The sequence below is a fragment of the Schistocerca gregaria genome, chromosome 10 (assembly GCF_023897955.1).
Source record: "Schistocerca gregaria isolate iqSchGreg1 chromosome 10, iqSchGreg1.2, whole genome shotgun sequence".
Lineage (NCBI taxonomy): Eukaryota > Metazoa > Arthropoda > Insecta > Orthoptera > Acrididae > Schistocerca > Schistocerca gregaria.
In genome coordinates, this window is record NC_064929.1 from 116,090,163 (window position 1) to 116,107,422 (window position 17,260).

Sequence of the window (17,260 nt, forward strand, 5' to 3'; positions counted from 1 at the left end):
GTTAAGTCGCATAGTGCTCAGAGTCATTTGAACCATTTGATTTGAAGAATAATGCGAGAAATTTTTTAAAAATATTTAGTCTTTCACTTTCGAACTGTGCCATAATTGTGAAAATTCTCTTATTGGTTGGCATCTGCTACGTAATACAATTCGAAGTAATGAATACAATGCAAGTACAGGGTCACAATTATTGGACTGTATAAAAAAAGGTAAATTAGTACGCGAGCACATACTGTATTCAATACGTAAACGCCACTACTGATATTCCGATTTAGGTTATGACATGTTCGATATGCCTGCCATCATTGGCGATGATGCGGAGCAGACGAATATTGAAATTCTGCATGACCCGCTGAAGTGTCGGAACACCGATGCTGTCGATGAACTCCAGCATGGCTGTTTTCTGCTGATCAATGGTTTTGCTGTTATTGCTGTACACCTTGTCTTTAATGTAGCCCCATAAAAAGGAATCGCATGTGTTCAGGTCCGGAGAATATGGCGGCGAATCGAGATCCATGCCAGTGGGGTCCGTGTACCCCAGGGCCAGAATGCGGGCCCTAAAGTGTTCCTCCAGGACATCAAACACTCTCCTGCATCAGTGGGGTTCGAGCTCGGTCTTGCATGACCCACATCATCCCGAAATGAATAATCAGCGAAAGGATGACGTTCTACGAGTCGGGGCGTGGCACGTCAGAAGCTTGAACGTGGTAGGGAAACTAGAAAATCTGAAAAGGGAAATGCAAAGGCTCAGTCTACATACACACTCCTGCAAATGTAAAAAAGAACACATTGACACCGGTGTGTCAGACCCACCATACTTGCTCCGGACACTGCGAGAGGGCTGTACAAGCAATGATCACACGCACGGCACAGCGGACACACCAGGAACCGCGGTGTTGGCCGTCGAATGGCGCTAGAAGTGCAGCATTTGTGCACCGCCGCCGTCAGTGCCAGCCAGTTTGCCGTGGCATACGGAGCTCCATCGCCGTCTTTAACACTGGTAGCATGCCGCGACAGCGTGGACGTGAACCGTATGTGCAGTTGACGGACTTTGAGCGAGGGCGTATAGTGGGCATGTGGGAGGCCCGGTGGACGTACCGCCGAATTGCTCAACACGTGGGGCGTGAGGTCTCCACAGTACATCGATGTTGTCGCCAGTGGTCGGCGGAAGGTGCACGTGCCCGTCGACCTGGGACCGGACCGCAGCGACGCACGGATGCACGCCAAGACCGTAGGATCCTACGCAGTGCCGTATGGGACCGCACCGCCACTTCCCAGCAAATTAGGGACACTGTTGCTCCTGGGGTATCGGCGAGGACCATTCGCAACCGTCTCCATGAAGCTGGGCTACGGTCCCGCACACCGTTAGGCCGTCTTCCCGCTCACGCCCCAACATCGTGCAGCCCGCCTCCAGTGGTGTCGCGACAGGCGTGAATGGAGGGACGAATGGAGACGTGTCGTCTTCAGCGATGAGAGTCGCTTCTGCCTTGGTGCCAATGATGGTCGTATGCGTGTTTGGCGCCGTGAAGGTGAGCGCCACAATCAGAACTGCATACGACCGAGGCACACAGGGCCAACACCCGGCATCATGGTGTGGGGAGCGATCTCCTACACTGGCCGTACACCTCTGGTGATCGTCGAGGGGCACTGAATAGTGCACGGTACATCCAAACCGTCATCGAACCCATCGTTCTACCATTCCTAGACCGGCAAGGGAACTTGCTGTTCCAACAGGACAATGCACGTCCGCATGTATCCCGTGCCGCCCAACGTGCTCTAGAAGGTGTAAATCAACTACCCTGGCCAGCAAGATCTCCGGATCTGTCCCCCATTGAGCATGTATGGGACTGGGTGAAGCGTCGTCTCACGCGGTCTGCACGTCCAGCACGAACGCTGGTCCAACTGAGGCGCCAGGTGGAAATGGCATGGCAAGCCGTTCCACAGGACTACATCCAGCATCTCTACGATCGTCTCCATGGGAGAATAGTAGCCTGCATTGCTGCGATAGGTGGATATACACTGTACTAGTGCCGACATTGTGCATGCTCTGTTGCCTGTGTCTATGTGCCTGTGGTTCTGTCAGTGTGATCATGTGATGTATCTGACCCCAGGAATGTGTCAATAAAGTTTCCCCTTCCTGGGACAATGAATTCACGGTGTTCTTATTTCAATTTCCAGGAGTGTAGTAGGGGTGAGTCAAGCGGAATGGAAAGAAGACAGGGATTTGTGGTCAGGTGTCTGTAGGGTAATATCAACAGCAGGAGAAAATTTTATAACGGGAGTAGGATTCTTTATGAATAGGAAGGTAGGGCAGAGAGTGTGTTACTTTGAACAGTTCACTGACAGGGATGTTCTTATCAGAATGGACAGCAAACCAACACCGACAAGATAGTTCAGCCATCGCAAGGTGTAGATGAACAGATAGAGAAAGTGTATAAAGATATTGAAAGGGTAATACAGTACGTAAAGGGTGATGAAAATCTAATAGTCATGGAGGAATAGAATGCAGTTGTAGGGGAAGAAGAAAAGGTTACAGGAGAGTACGGGCTTGGGACAAGGAATGAAAGAGGAGAAAGACTAATTGAGTTCTGTAACAAGTTTCAGCTAGTAATAGCGAATACCCTGTTCAAGAATCACAAGAAGAGAAGGTATACCTGGAAAATGCCGGGAGATACGGGAAGACTTCAGCTAGGTTACATCATGGTCAGACAGAGATTCCGAAATCAGATACTGGATTGTAAGGTGTACCCAGGAGCAGATACAGACTCAGATCAAAATGTAGCATTGATGAAGAGTAGGCTGAAGTTTAAGACATTAGTCAGGAAGAATCAATAATCAAAGAAGTGGGATACGGAAGTACTAAGCAATGACGAGATCCAGTTGAAGTTCTCTAAGGCTATAGATGCAGCAATAAGGAATAGCACAGTGAACAGTACAGTTGAAGAGGAATGGACATCTGTAAAAAGTGCCACCATAGAAGTTGGGTGACAGAAGAAATACTTCAATTGATCGATGAAAGGAGGAAGTACAAATATGTCCCGGAAACTCAGGAATGGAGAAATACAAGTCGCTGAAGAATGAAATTAATAGGAAGTGCAGGGAAGCTAACACGAAATGACCGCAGGAAAAATGTGAAGACAGCGAAAATGAAATGATTATCGGAAGGACAGACTCAGCATACAGGAAAGTCAAAACAGCCTTCGGTGACATTAAAGGAACGAGGGTGATAACATTAAGAGTCCAACGGGAACTCCACTGTCAAATGCAGAGGAGAGAGAGGACAGGTGGAAAGAATAGATTGAAAACCTCTATGAGGGTGAAGATTTGTCTGATGTGATAGAAGAAGAAACAGGAGTCGATTTAGAAGAGATAGGGGATCCGGTATTAGAATCAGAATTTAAAAGAGCTTTGGAGGACTTAAGGTAAAATTAGGAAGAAAGGATAGATAACACTCCATCAGAATTTCTAAAATCATCTCGGGAACTGGCAACGAAACGACTATTCAACGTTGGTGTGTGGAATGTATGAGTCTGGCGACATACCATCTGACTTTCGGAAAAGCATCATACACACAATTCCGAAGACGGCAAGAGCTGGCAAGTGCGAGAATTATCGCACAATCAGCTTAACAGCTCATGCATCCATGTTGCTGACAAGAATGATATACAGAAGAATGGAAAGGAAAATAGACGATGCGATAGATAACGATCAGTTTGCCTTTAGGAAAAGTAAAGGCACGAGAGAGGCAATTCTGACGTTACGGCTAATAATGGAAGCAAGGCTAAAGAAAGATCAAGACACGTTAATAGGATTTGTCAACCTGGGAAAAGCGTTCGACAATGTAAAATGGTGCGGGATGAGAAAATGTAGGGGTAAGCTATGGGGAAAGACGGGTCATATACAAAAACATAGCATTTTATTAACTAAAGGGGAGAATGTTGCAAAATGCAGGAGATTTTATATAATCCTACAGTGGCAAGCGGCGAGCACACGACCTTCGCAGTTATGAAATATCGGAGCACGTGTCAACGAGAGAGCGATAAATAGCAGATGTCATCTTAAATGATCTGGAGCTTTTGTCAGGAAAGAACCAACTGAGGAAAAGTTTTCTACCCATTCGTAAAAGCAACCCAGATCACAGAAAATAATGACACTACGTTTAAACTGACAAGTGAGTCGATATCTGAATAAGACCATCCCTCTTCGTGGCAGGAGAATATAAAACCTCTTGCACAGGGAATCAGGTGTGCAAAAGGACTCCTAACAGAAGAATTTAACACCATACTTAAAGAACATAAGAGCGAATAATAAGAGTGGTCGACCAAGAACGAAGTGCTCGTATTAAGAAGGGAGTAAGACAAGGCTGTAGCCTTTCGCCCCTACTCTTCAATCTGTACATCGAGGAAGCAATGATGGAAATAAAAGAAAGGTTCAGGAATGGAACTAAAATACAAGGTGAAAGGATATCAATGATACGATTCGCTGATGACATTGCTATCCTGAGTGAAATTGAAGAAGAATTAAATGATCTGCTGAAAGGAATGAACAGTCTAATGAGTACACAGTATGGTTTATGAGTAAATCGGAGAAAGACGAAGGTAATGAGAAATAGTAGAAATGAAAACAGCGAGAAACTTAACATCAGGATTGATGGTCACGAAGTCAATGAAGTTAAGTGATTCTGCTACCTAGGCAGTAAAATAACCAATGACGGACGGATCAAGGACATCAAAAGCAGACTCGCTATGGCAAAAAAGGCATTTCTGCCCAAGAGAAGTCTACTAATATCAAATACCGGCCTTAATTTGAGGAAGAAATATCTGAGGATGTACGTCTGGAGTACAGCATTGTATGGTAGTGAAACATGGACTGTGGGAAATCCGGAACAGAAGAGAGTCGAAGCATTTGAGATGTGGTGCTATAGACGAATGTTGAAAATTAGGTGGACTGATAAGGTAAGAAATGAGGAGGTTCTACGCAGAATCGGAGAGGAAAGGAATATGTGAAAAACACTGATAAGGAGAAGAGACAGGATGATAGGACATCTGATAAGACATGAGGGAATGACTTCCATGGTACTAGAGGGAGCTGTAGAGGGCAAAAATTGTAGAGGAAGACAGAGATTGGAATAGGTCAAGCAAATAATTGAGGACGTAGGTTGCAAGTGCTACTCTGAGATGAAGAGGTTAGCACAGGAAAGGAATTCGTGGCGGGCCGCATAAAACCAGTCTGATGATCAAAAAATAAATAAAAAAGGTCAATAATTGTTAGCCTGTACAATGATGAATGTATTTACTCCATACGTCCACAGCAATTGTTGCGTCATGTGTAGCTAGTGTGTGGAGTATCCAGTATTGGAGTTGGGGAGAAGTGAGTTGCAACACACCTAATCCTCTAAACAGATAATTTACAACTTCTACGAAATTATTCCTCGCTGAAAATCCCCTCACAATGATTAAAGGAAAAAGTTTATCACTATGTTTTCGCTGTTACAAACTTTACAGAAGTTCTCTCGCGAAGGAAGGTAGCAGACGAGATACTGCCAGAACTACAGACCTATATCATTCACGTCAGTTTGCAGTAGGGTTTTGGAGCATATACTGTATTCAGACATTATGAATCACCTCGAAGGGAACGATCTACTAATACGTAATCAGCATGGTTTCAGAAAACATCGTTCTTTTGCAACGCAGCTAGCTCTTTATTCGCACGAAGTAATGGCCGCTATCGACAGGGGATCTCAAGTTGATTCCGTATTTCTAGATTTCCGGAAAGCTTTTGACACCGTTCCTCTCAAGCGACTTCTAATCAAGCTGCGGGACTATGGGGTATCGTCTCAGTTGTGCGACTGGATTCGTGATTTACTGTCAGGAATGCCGCAGATCGTAGTAATAGGCGGAAAATCATCGAGTAAAACTGAAGTGATATCAGGTGTTCCCCAGGGAAGCGTCCTGGGACCTCTGCTGTTCCTGATCTATATACATGACCTGGGTGACAATCTGACCAGTTCTCTTTGGTTTAGCGCAGATGATGCTGTGATTTACCGTCTAGTAAGGTCATCCGAAGACCAGCGATTTAGAAAAGATTGCTATATGGTGTGGCAGGTGCCAGTTGACGCTAAATAACGAAAAGTGTGAGGTGATCCACATGAGCTCCAAAAGAAATCCGTTGGGAATCGATTACACGATAAATAGTACAATTCTCGAGGCTGTCAATTCAACTAAGTAGCTGGGTGTTAAAATTACGTACAACTTCAGTTGGGAAGACCACATAGGTAATATTGTGGGGAAGGCGAGCCAAAGGTTGCGTTTCATTGGCAGGACACTTAGAAGATGCAACAAGTCCACTAAAGAGACAGCTTACACTACACTCGTTCGTCCTCTGTTAGAATATTGCTGCGCAATGTGGGATCCTTACCAGGTGGGATTGACGGAGGACATCGAAAGGGTGCAAAAAAGGGCAGCTCGTTTTGTATTATCACGTAATAGGGGAGAGAGTGTGGCAGATATGATATGCGAGTTGTGATGGAAGTAATTAAAGCAAAGACGTTTTTTTGTCGCGGCGAGATCTATTTACGAAATATCAGTCACCAACTGTCTAATCCGAATGCTAAAATATTTTGTGGAGCCCAACGTACATAGGTAGGAATGATCATCAAAATAAAATAAGAGAAATCAGAGCTCGAACAGAAAGGTTTAGACGTTCGTTTTTCCCGCGCGCTGTTCGAGAGTCGGATGATAGAGAGATAGTATGATTGTGGTTGGATGAACCCTCAGCCAAGCACTTAAATGTGAACTGCAGAGTACTCATGTAGATGTAGATGTAGATGTAGAAGTAAAGCTGTGAGGACGGGGCGTGAGTAGTGCTTGGGTAGTTCAGGCGGTACAGCTCTTGCCCGCGAAAGACAAAGGTCCTGAGTTCGAGTCTCAGTCCGGCAGACAGTTTTAATTTGCCAGAAAGTTTCAATTACGTATTTGTTTCCCGTGGGCCTTCTACGGAGTCCAGCGCTCGCGAAATATGGCGGACAAGCCGACAATTTCTTTGCGGGAGCTGTATTTCTCGTAGATTCCGTGCAGAAAGTGTTGTGAGCTGTTACATGCGAGAGAGGCCCGCTTGGGACAATAACGGCAGTCGCTAGCAGTTCCTGCGACTGTTGCACGCAGTCTTGTGAAATGGGTGTTTCCGCGGATGATGCTGTAGTATACAGAGAAGTTGCAGCATTAGAAAATTGTAGCGAAATGCAGGAAAATCTGCAGCGGATAGGCACTTGGTGCAGGGAGTGGCAAATCACCCTTAATATAGACAAATGTAATGTATTGCGAATACATAGAAAGAAGGATCCTTTATTGTATGATTATATGATAGCGGAACAAACACTGGTAGCAGTTACTTCTGTAAAATATCTGGGAGTATGCGTGCGGAACTATTTGAAGTGGAATGATCACATAAAAGTAATTGTTGGTAAGGCGGGTGCCAGGTTGAGATTCATTGGGAGAGTCCTTAGAAAATGTAGTCCATCAACAAAGGAGGTGGCTTACAAAACACTCGTTCGACCTATACTTGAGTATTGCTCATCAGTGTGGGATCCGTACCAGATCGGGTTGACGGAGGAAATAGAGAAGATCCAAAGAAGAGCGGCGCGTTTCGTCACAGGGTTATTTGGTAAGCGTGATAGCGTTACGGAGATGTTTAGCAAACTCGAGTGGCTGACTCTGCAAGAGAGGCGCTGTGCATCGCAGTGTAGCTTGCTCGCCAGGTTTCGAGAGAGTGCGTTTCTGGATGAGGTATCGAATATATTGCTTCCCCTACTTATACCGCCCGAGGATGTCACGAATGTAAAATTAGAGAGATTCGAGCGCGCACGGAGGCTTTCAGACAGTCGTTCTTCCCGGAGACCATACGCGACTGGAAGGGAAAAGGGAGGTAATGACAGTGACAAGTAAGGTGCCCTCCGCCACACACCGTTGGGGGCCTTGCGGAGTATAAATGTAGATGTAGATGTAGATGTAGACGTGGTGGTGGGCAGTGGTGAGTGGGACCAGAGAGTCAGTGGACGTAGTGGCTGGCGAGCTAGCCAGCCAGCTAGGCGCCGGCCAGAATCCCTCTCTGTCTGCGCCTCTCATTTGGGATTCGGCGTCAAAGAGGCGGGCCCCGTTCGCCTCGTTGAGACAAACACGGCGGGCTGGCAGGAATGTTGGCTTTTCCCACGGGACGCGGCAGAGGCATGCCGCGCGCGGCGCTTGGAGCAGCCAAGGACTCGCCGGCGTCCCGGGGGAGGCGGCGCGGCTTGGAGCGTACCACACGGCTCAGTGCTGGAGCCGCCGATACTCCACACCCCTCCTGCCCTCTCCTCACACCACCAGGTGGGACACGGGGACCAGCTAACCGACCGACACCTCCGTCCAATACACTACTCTACAGGACATTTCCAAGCGACTGTCCGCATTTTATTTTCTCTCCATATTACCAACTACCTGAACGCGCCGCTGTTTCGCTCGCGTAGACAATATGTCCTGCAGAGAGTTTTTTTTTTTTTTGCTTTTATTTAATGGAAATTTTATGTTGTTCAGAAAGTGCAACAACCTCTAAGCTTTTCACGAGAAATGAGGCCGTATAAGTACGGTCGCCCTTTTCCAAAGGTACTGTAAGGTGCCATGACATGGGCACTTACACGTTAGCTTACCAACATTAGTATTAATAGTAAAGGGAGTGGCAAGGGCATCAGATCATGACCCTGGAATGAGATTTTTCACTGTGCAGCGGAGTGTGCGCTGATATGAAGCTTCCTGGCAGATTAAAACTGTGTGTCGGACCGAGACTCGAACTCGGGACCTTTGCCTTTCGCGGGCGAGTGCTCTACCATCTGGGATACCCAAGCACGACTCAAACCCCGTCCTCACAGCTTTATTTCTACCAGTACCACGTCTCCTACCTTCCAAGCCGGCCAGAGTGGCCGGCCGGTTCTAGGCGCAGCAGTCTGGAACCGCGCGACCACTACAGTCGCAGGTTCGAATCCTGCTTCGGGCATGGATGTGTCTAATGTCCTTAGGTTAGTTAGGACCTTTGCCTTTCGCGGGCAAGTCCTCTACCACCTGAGCTTCCCAAGTACGACTCACGCCCCGCCCTCACAGCTTTACTTCTGCCAGTACCTCGTCTCCTACCTTCCAAATCATACAGAAGCTCTCCTGCGAACCTTGCAGAACTAGCACTCCTGAAAGAAAGGATACTGCGGAAACATGGCTTAGCCACAGCCTGGAGGATGTTTCCAGAATGAGATTTTCACTCTGCAGGGGAGTGTGCGCTGATATGAAACTTCCTGGCAGATTAAAACTGTGTGCCCGACCGAGACTCGAACTCGGGACCTTTGCCTTTCGCGGGCAAGTGCTCTACCATCTGAGCTACCGAAGCACGACTCACGCCCGGTACTCACAGCTTTACTTCTGCCAGTATCCGTCTCCTACCTTCCAAACTTTACAGAAGCTCTCCTGCGAAACTTGCATAACTAGCGCTACTGAAAGAAAGGATATTGCGGAGACATGGCTTAGCCACAGCCTGGGGGATGTTTCCAGAATGAGATTTTCACTCTGCAGCGGAGTGTGCGCTGATATGAAACTTCCTGGCAGATTAAAATGCACTTTGTTGGCGATAGAAGCGCTTGTAAGCATCATTTCAATATGTCGCACTTAGTGGCCGAGAAATTAGAACAATATGATAAAGCGTGATCTTTTGAACACTTATTGTCGCGCGGACCATAGGGTAATAGCTCCGTCTTCCAATGCATTAGTCAACCAAAACACGAATCGATTGAGTTGGCACATTCCTCCACGAGAGCTATTACTGGTTTGTAGCACCTTTCCACCTCGCTCCACTTTATTACCCCGTGCGTCACCTGCTGTATCTCCGCTCAACTAAGATGCGATATGTGGGAATACAGCTGCGGCTCCAACAGCCAGAAACGCCACAAAGGAACTGGTCCTATGGAGAGAACAACGTTACCCGGCTTGTTCCGACTCATGGCGGAGGCTAATTTATTAGCGGTGCCTCTATAAGCGAGCCTTATTTCACGTTAACAACCCGGTCCTATCCCATTACAACTGGCCTCTCTCCAGCTACAAACTGCCCGATTCGGCGGTGGCCGCGTGAAGAGACCGCTAGCTCGGGAAATTTGGGTGACATCGGAGTCGGTTTTTGCGGCAGTTTTGGCCGCTTCTAAAGCGACGGCGACTTTGTCACAAAATTTTGGTGTATACCCACGCGACTCCGACGCCGTCTTTATTGCGGGATGCATAAATTAGCGAGCAGACACCAGAAGCGAGGAGGAGGTTGTAAGTTACGAAGTCGGCGTTGGTATCTGCGTACGGCAACACAGCAGATGCGGCAGGCCGCAGATTTCCGTGTAGCGAATGGGACGACTCGGTCCGGTTTGTCCCGCCGTGTGGGAAGCTCTACGCTGCTAGTAGTAAATTAGGCAACAAAATAGAGGAGGTAACGCAGACGGGAAGGAAACTGATGCAGACTACGTGAGTCATACGTGGTTGGATCGGTGGTAACAAGCCTTATGCGAACGTATTTTCCTTACAAAAACGCACTACATTTAATAACACCGTAAGAAACATATGCAAAAATACAACAGCCACTTTAGATGTAAACCTGGCAACATCTTTCGTCACTGAGGGGGAGCGAAGTGGGGGGGGGGGGGGGGGGGGGGAGATGGGGTGCAGTACAGTGGTGTAGCATTTCGCTGACGCTTTTCAATAATATACAGGGTGAGTCAATATTTTAATTTGCTATTTTATAAGTAAAACTAAAGAAAAAAGTTCATATAGGGTAAATCAGGGCGATATGGCGAACAAAAAATTTGGGCCTCGTAGAAAACAAGAAATTGTTTTAAATAAACAAAATAGAAACACTCTCCTTTCACAAAATACATAAGTAACACATTAACAGTACCACATCTTCTTTAAGGCACTACAAAAATTAAAAAGAAAACAATATTTATTTTTATCAATTTCACCATTTCAACCATGTATATGGATGAAATGGCGAATGCCCTTTTGGTGAAATGGTGAACTTATTTCCCCTGCTTTTTGCCACGCACGTCACACGTAGATTTGTATTTTGAACAGTTTTCATGCAGCCAACGTTGGCAGCTAATACATTTGATCCATCGACGTCCTTTTTACTGCAACTGAACAGGTCACCGCAGCCTACGCAACAACACTCTTCATCACCCTCTTGCAATTGGATATCCAGCGACGGGTCAGATTCGGTGTCAGTAGCAGACGCTTTTCGTTTTTTAGGCTGCTTCATTTTGATAATTCCTTTGGTAGTCTCTTTGATTACGGTTTTTCCTTTCGTTACGGTTTCTCCTTTCGTTACGGTTTCCCCTTTGGTCCTCTTTTCAGCATTTGCTCTTCCCTTCACTTGACCGTGCTTCTGAAACTCCTTCCGATTTGCGGATTGAGAATTCCGGATTTCTTTTTAAGAATAAATGCAGCCGGTCCATTCCAGCAATTTCCTTTTCTCGGTTAAATTTGTGATGTTGGTTATATTTCTCAGGTAGTTTCTATGCCATAGTACGGACTTCTGTCCTTATCGGTGCAAATCCGATGTTTTGTAATTTTTCTCACGTTCTTGTGCTAGAACAGACGGCCCACCCTAAGGTTTTTTTCGTAAAGCACCCGTTTGCTAACCGTCTCTTCAGCGTTGACTATCGAACGTGAAACTCCTTTGAGGCTTCATTCAGGCTCATTCCATTTTGCACCGCTTTTATGGCATCGTTAAGTTGCTCCTCTTTCCAATCAGCACGGCTGGATTCTTTTTGTCTTTTGTAAAATGCAGGCATCTTTGTCTGGAACAATGGCGGTAGTTAGAACATTTACTTTTTTAATCACTTACAAACCAAACTGTGCTCGCAATATATATATAGTCCTTCACCGTATCACCCCTGCCCGAGTTCACCGTTTCATCCATTTGCTGTGGGTGAAACGGTGAATACCACGGAAAGAAGTTCAAAACACTAGACGCAACGATTTCTGGATTATGTAGTATAAGATGGCAGAATATATCAAAAGTAACCCGCGGACTACGCTACCTGAAGTAACATCTACAAATGCATGCAGCATATAAAAATTATTTAGCATCGAAAACAGTTTTGTACAAAATACTTACGGTTTTTAAAACTGAGCTGGTTTTCAACACGTGCACACTGCACAGGTGATCAGAGACTGTTGGCATGCAGACATACAGAGACATCTGTTTAACCAGTAAGGAATTAAAGCAGTTCACTACATCACCCGACTCACTATATCACCCTGACTTACCCTAAATATAGATCCGCAAATGTTTAGTTACGGAGTTACGGTTAATAAAAGATTTTGCCTGAAATTTAGCAACTTCGCTAATATGAAGCCATCGCAAAACTCTACGAGGTTAAAATAAAGCGCAATATCCATTTATTGTGTTGTTATTGATCTGGTAAATACAATAAACATGTACCAGACGTGTATCTGCAGTAGTTTTTCATAACATCCAGATTATGAACGCTAGACAGAGAACCTGTCTCCCGTAACATTCGAAATACTCCGCTAATGGTTGGCGCATTCGGATCCCTCCGAGTAGGATAACGTACGCCTTATAAGTTAACTGCACCCATAGCATTACTGTAATGTTGATGCATTAAGTTGTTCTGAAAGTGGTGCTGATATTCAGGACAATAAAAGCGGGTTAAAAGCTGTGAGCTATCTGAGAAAGTTAACATTGCATTACTGAGCAACTGTTCACCAGGTATCCAGTCTAACTTACCAAATTCCCATCAACACTAAGAATAATTATAATATTTTAATAGTCATCTCACGACAATCGGTGATATATATATACATAAAGAGAATTTAAAAAAAAGAAATAAATAAGTTTATATTTGGTCATTTACACTCCTGGAAATGGAAAAAAACACATTGACACCGGTGTGTCAGACCCACCATACTTGCTCCGGACACTGCGAGAGGGCTGTACAAGCAATGATCACACGCACGGCACAGCGGACACACCAGGGACCGCGGTGTTGGCCTTCGAATGGCGCTAGCTGCGCAGCATTTGTGCACCGCCGCCGTCAGTGTCAGCCAGTTTGCCGTGGCTTACGGAGCTCCATCGCTGTCTTTAACACTGGTAGCATGCCGCGACAGCGTGGACGTGAACCGTATGTGCAGTTGACGGACTTTGAGCGAGGGCGTATAGTAGGCATGCGGGAGGCCGGGTGGACGTACCGCCGAATTGATCAACACGTGGGGCGTGAGGTCTCCACAGTACATCGATGTTGTCGCCAGTGGTCGGCGGAAGGTGCACGTGCCCGTCGACCTGGGACCGGACCGCAGCGACGCACGGATGCACGCCAAGACCGTAGGATCCTACGCAGCGCCGTAGGGGACCGCACCGCCACTTCCCAGCAAATTAGGGACACTGTTGCTCCTGGGGTATCGGCGAGGACCATTCGCAACCGTCTCCATGAAGCTGGGCTACGGTCCCGCACACCGTTAGGCCGTCTTCCGCTCACGCCCCAACATCGTGCAGCCCGCCTCCAGTGGTGTCGCGACAGGCGTGAATGGAGGGACGAATGGAGACGTGTCGTCTTCAGCGATGAGAGTCGCTTCTGCTTTGGTGCCAATGATGGTCGTATGCGTGTTTGGCGCCGTGCAGGTGAGCGCCACAATCAGGACTGCATACGACCGAGGCACACAGGGCCAACACCCGGCGTCATGGTGTGGGGAGCGATCTCCTACACTGGCCGTACACCTCTGGTGATCGTCGAGGGGACACTGAATAGTGCACGGTACATCCAAACCGTCATCGAACCCATCGTTCTACCATTCCTAGACCGGCAAGGGAACTTGCTGTTCCAACTGGACAATGCACGTCCGCATGTATCCCGTGCCACCCAACGTGCTCTAGAAGGTGTAAGTCAACTACCCTGGCCAGCAAGATCTGTCCCCCATTGAGCACGTTTGGGACTGGATGAAGCGTCGTCTCACGCGGTCTGCACGTCCAGCACGAACGCTGGTCCAACTGAGGCGCCAGGTGTAAATGGCATGGCAAGCCGTTCCACAGGACTACATCCAGCATCTCTACGATCGTCTCCATGGGAGAATAGCAGCCTGCATTGCTGCGAAAGGTGGATATACACTGTACTAGTGCCGACATTGTGCATGCTCTGTTGCCTGTGTCTATGTGCCTGTGGTTCTGTCAGTGTGATCATGTGATGTATCTGACCCCAGGAATGTGTCAATATAGTTTCCCCTTCCTGGGACAATGAATTCACGGTGTTCTTATTTCAATTTCCAGGAGTGTATTTTAACACTGATCATTGTTCCGTTAAAATTTCAGCATATTAAACTTGATTCATAACTAAAATAGTGCCTTATTTAGGATTGTGAAAATGTGAGTTTCTAATCTTACGGAACACATCAAATATGGAGCCAAGATTGGGACACTGCATACAACACTGCATTCATAAAATAACACACGAAGAACGTTGAAACATATGCAAGAGGAAATTAACCACAACCAACCGATTCAATTTTCACCCAAAGAAGTTACGTTCGTAGCGCAATCCTGTCCGTCATGAAATTACCAGACACTGGTATACTAAATTCATACTAACTCTCTGTGAAATCTTCCCAAAAAGAATAGCTGAGTGCTACTTTGATGATTACACCACATGCTTCACATGGTCAAAGTAATTTACGCAAAGAGTGTATCTCCACAATAATATTTATAATTAAAATAAATTACGTCGAAACGCAATTTACAAAAGAAAAACCTCGAACTGGTTACTATCGTCTTACTATTAAACTGATGGGTCAAACAATTGTATAAGCACGTGGTACTGGTCTTACAAAGTACACCCCACGAGGGTTGAACATAAAGAAAAGTTGCTATATTGAAAAATATTGTCAAGACGAGACGTTATAATCTCACGCACATTCGCATTTAAGATTGATGATCTTAGTTAGAGTTACTGATCAACACGTGGCTTCACTTTACTCACAAAGTAGTGACAAAGCAACTACCGGAAGATATTCTGAACTTCACACTCGAATTACACTGCGTTGCAATTTAAGATAACATTAGATATTTAAGAGCTAAACCTGAAATAAAGGTAACTAAATTTTCAGTTAGGCTGAACTTATGAAATCCATTGTCCTATGGACTTAGCAGACACGCGCTTAGCCGGATATCTTACCACTTCAGCTGCTCGCCACAGACAGACTGGCATGGGGCCCTACCGAGGGCGCGTAACGAATACAAACGGAAGTGACCAGAGGGGCAGCTTCCTATACCAACATGACAAGGGACGGACAGGACCATAGTAAGAATAGAAACCTCTCTGCATTTAGAGAGCGTAGCTACCTGTTCCGACGTTGTTCCTACTGTTCTCTAGCAGACAGGCTTGTCTGCTACCATCGAGCATGCAACTAGAAATACATTTACTCATTCATCCTTTCACACAGCAGAGAAGGGGGAGGACAGTATCTTATCATATACAGTATATAAAAGAAAGCGGAGGTAAATTCCATATGAGACTGTGTGACATGAGTTACATATAAACTGTGTTTTAAAGTGTAGTAGTGTGACAGATCGTTCTTGTTTATGTGTAAAAGTAACACGTTTCACTGCTCAGTCTCCTCCCAGAAGGAGTCAGAAACACTACAGTAAATTTAGAAGAGGAATTTATGCCGGAAATGAGAACAGATTTAAGAAATTAACATGAAAGGAATCCAACAGAGACATTTCATTACCATCACATTTGCCATTAATAAACACCATATCGGCGATTCCTCTGTCGTAAATTTGAAAGGCATGCCTATTTCACAAATAATCTACAAACTACAACAGTTACTATGTGGTTTCACTTAAATACACAGTTTATATTATGTTTTTTCTGTTGTGGTTGGCAGGAGAGCTAACACCGTGTTGGCTGAAATGCACGCGTTTTAGCTCACGCAGGCTGGCGTGAGGTCTGGAACATGACAAGGAAATTAGAAGTGAGAAAAACGGACGTAGCTGGTGGAAAACTTTAATCCATTAATGACGGATGTCGCTCTTGACGGTACATGATTTACAATATCAATAAAAACTGTGTAGTACGAAAAGAAATATGAATTGTTGGATCACTTTTTTCGCTTTGTGATAGATTGCGCGGTAATACTCACAAACGTATAAGTACGTGGAATCGCGTAACATTCCGCCAGTGCGGACGGTATTTGCTTCGTGATACATTACCCGACTTAAAATGGTCCGTTTACCAATTGCGGAAAAGATCGATATCGTTTTGATGTATGGCTATTGTAATCAAAATGCCCAACGGGTGTGTGCTATGTATTCTGCTCGGTATCCTGGACGACATCATCCAAGTGTCCGGACCGTTCGCCGGATAGTTACGTTATTTAAGGAAACAGGAAGTGTTCAGCCACCTGTCAAACGTCACCTTCGACCTGCAACAAATGATGATGCCCATGTAGCTATTTTAGCTGCTGTCACGGCTAATCCGTACATCCGTAGCAGACAAAATGCGCGAGGATCGGGAATCTCAGAACCGTCGGTGTTGAGAATGATACATCAACATCGACTGCACCTGTACCATATTTCTATGCACCAGGAATTGCATGGCGAAGACACTGAACGTCGTGTGCAGTTCTTCCACTGGGCACAAGAGAAATAACGGGACGATGACAGATTCTGCACGCGTTCTATTTAGCGACGAAGCGTCATTCACCAACAGCGGTAACGTAAACCGGCATTGGGCAAGGAAAATCTACGATGGCTGCGACAAGTGGAACATCAGCGATCTTGGCGGGTTAATGTGTGGTGCAGCATTATGGGAGGAAGGATAATTGGCCCCCATTTTATCGATGGCAATCGAAATGGTGCAATGTGTGCTGGTTTCCTACGTAATGTTCTACCGATGCTACTACGAGATGTATCGCTGCATGACAGAATGGCGATGTACTTCCAACATGATGGATGTCCGGCACATAGCTCGCTTGCGGTTGAAGCGGTATTAAATAACATATTTCATGACAGGTGGATTGGTCGTCGAAGCACCATACCATGGCCCTCACTTTCACCGGATGTGACGTCCCCGGATTTCTTTCTGTGGAGAAAGTTGAAGGATATTTGCTATCGTGATGAACCGACAACGCGTGACAACATGCGCCAGCGCATTGTAAATGCATGTGCGAACATTACGGAAGGCGAACTGCTC